Raw genomic sequence first — 3,348 nt, 5'->3', positions numbered from 1 at the left:
CCATTTAAAACACATCCTACATACAAACAGCCCTGTACGAGCCCTAATTAACAAATAACCCTAATTAATCTGGTAGAGGGAAGCAGTAGGGGAGACGATGAAAGACCTAGTAGAGGGAAGCAGCAAAATCATGATTCAGTTACCTTTGACTAGCGACGGGAGGCGACTAGCGACGGGCGACGACGTGCAGCGGCGGCAACCGACGATCGTAGGGTGGGGGTGGCGATTTGCAGACTGGCGACGACGCAACAGCTTGTGTGGGAGACGACACGACAGCAAGGGGGCTGTGGAGCGGGAACGATCGAGTGGGAGGAGGCGGGAGGAGGAACGATCGAGTGGAGCGGGAACAATTTTGTTGAGAGGGCAAAAATGGAAGAACATACATCTGAACCATTGAGAAGCTCTCTAACCCCTAAATCGTTAAGAGGATTTTGTAACGATTAAGAGCTGCTTTTTTTTTTTGCCAAACAGCTTTGTACCTCTTAGCGATTAAGAGGTTTCCTCTTAATGTCACCATTAAGAGGTTTCCAAACAGCCCCTAAGTTCTCAAAACCCCTTATTTATACTTTCTAAATATGGAAAGTCGGCTACCCAGCCTTTACCCATATACATGCATACATAAATCAAAAACCCCATGCATGTATATAAAAATCCATGCACACACATGCACATCAATATATATATATATATATATATATACATATACTCACATATTATGCATATATTTCTATGTATAAAATAAACATACTCACATATTAAATTCATGTAAGCATGTACTCATGCAATCAATTAATTCACATAATAAATACCTCGGGTGATAACCAAGACCCGGTTATCACATCGGGTCACTCAGAGTGTTTGTTTTTTTCAATTTTTCAGAGGTACTTATATCTTATTATTCTCTTATCTGGTAAGAGGTAAACCAACCTCTTATTTGCCTCTTATTGTTCTTCAAACCCCCTACAACGACGTTTCTCAATCGGTTCGATCGTTTGTCTCAATCGATACCTACCAAATCAATCCTTACATCTCACAATTGATGTATTTTAATAGGATTTAAATGTGTTAAATACCGTTCAATACATATTTTTTGTTTAAATGAATTTAACTATATGATTTAAATGTAAATTTTGTGATGATGATGAATAAATATGTGAAATTGTATAAATTTATTTATAAATTCAACATTATAATTTTTAATGGGTTAAACAGACAATTTAAACAAATTCACACGTCTATCAATTTACAAAAATAAACGATCTTATTAATTCAGATTTCAGACTTTAATATCATCTTTTATAAATCAGAAGTAAAATATAATTTCAAACTTCATAATCTTTTAAAAAATAAACTTCGTCATCGTTTTTTGTTTTAGAAAAAATTTAGAAAGGGGGCGTTTACTAAATGTTTACCCGGTAAGTACTTACCGGGTAATTTTTCTCACCGGATGAACATGACAATGGCCATGAATCTTACCCGGTAAGAGCGATGATAAGGATGGAGTAGTCTTACCCGGTAAGTGAGAGTGACGACTCTTATCCAGGTAAACGCTTATTAGGTAAATTATTGTATAAGTTACATTTTGATATACTACAATTTTACTAAATAAAATAAAATTATAATATTAATTCCTAACATTAAATATTTATCTGATAAGCATTTAAGTAAATGATCTCTGAAAATGTGTTTGAGATATTTTAAGATGCAGGCAAATGCATACATTTGGATACGTGGATGGTAAATGTGGTGAATCCAGCAGCCACACCTCAAGCCTCCACGTGGTTACATATTCACATATTAGTCGACAACCTTGGCAATCCATTATCTGTCTACACGTGTCTTTCCCTTAAAATTCGTATCCCGTTTTGTTTGTTGACACGTGGATTTCAACATGACAATTATACCCCCGGCGTAATTTTCAAATTGCATGTTTAACCGTCGTTGTCTGGGAAATGTATTTATCAAAGAGCTCATATAACACCTGTCAATTTTGTTCTCACATCAAATTTTTCTTTCTTATTATTATAAACATCTTATCCGTTTCTATTCATAATTTATAACTAAAAATAAAGATATTATTTCGTAAACATAAACCAATTTATTTTTTTTAAATATATATTTAGATAGATATAAGTTAAATTTTAATTGTTATTCATTATTATATATTAATTAATACTAAAAAGTTATTCACGTAATGCGACGTGATATATTTTAATTTTAATATTTCATTTTATTCTTTATCTCATTAAATGTAAAAATATGGTTTTATGTAATTTAGAAAAAACGATGATGTTTTTAATTTTAAACAAAATATAAATTTGATTATATCATAAAATTTTGACAAAAATATATCGATATTAATATCAAATTTAACTATTTAAAACTCATCATATTTTGTATAATTTTTTAATTCAATTTTTTTTTAATTTAATTTAGATCCAATAACGAAGTAATTTATATTTGGTTTAATAATATAAGTTTTTTATAAATATAATAATTAATTATTTTGTTAGAACTTGATAATTATTTTAATTATATTTTAGATTTTTTTTATATTTTAAAATGAGATGTTTATCATYTATTTGATTATGTTTATCCACAGTTAGTTACACGAATTCAAACATGGAGCTTTAATAAGTTGTACTTATGCATAATTTACTTGTAATCTTGAATTTTAAGTAATATGCATCAATATACAGTACTTTATGCATGAAAATGATTTTTAAGAATTTTTGTCAAGTGTTTTATAATATAGTATAGATTAGTTATTGCAAACTATTTATTAGTATTAATTATTAATTAGTGATTATTTAGAATTTTTTTTTTGATGAACATGGATATTCAACCCGCTATGCGAGCCGATTAATCCCAGGACGACCACCTGCTTTGCAGATAGCCGGAGTCACCGCATTTGAACCTCCGTAGCCACAAGGGGATTATTTAGAATTATTATCAAGAGTAAACTACTTGATTGGTCTGTATGCTTTATGTGTTTTCATACTTTAAATCTCTACTTTGAAATATTTATCGATTGTGGTTTTCATTTATAATACATCGGGTGATATCTTATAAATTTATTACAATACTTTTAGACATAAGCTTAGAATTTGGAGTTATGAATTTAAATCATATAAACTCAATTTTGTTGTAATATCACTTATTTGTTAGCAACCACAAGAAGCTATTCCTTCCATTYGCATACCATCACCTAGGCATGGGAAAGGGGCGGGGATCCCAATCTGCATCCCCGTCCCCGATCCCCAATATTCGTCTCCATTCCACGTCTCAATACCTGTTGGGCAATATGATAACATCCCCATCCCTAACAGGGAATTGGGTTTTTTTTTC

Source organism: Cynara cardunculus (assembly GCF_001531365.2).
Source record: "Cynara cardunculus var. scolymus isolate 2C chromosome LG 6, CcrdV1, whole genome shotgun sequence".
Lineage (NCBI taxonomy): Eukaryota > Viridiplantae > Streptophyta > Magnoliopsida > Asterales > Asteraceae > Cynara > Cynara cardunculus.
The sequence above is the reverse complement of the archived record's forward strand: the minus strand, read 5'-3'. Positions refer to the sequence as shown.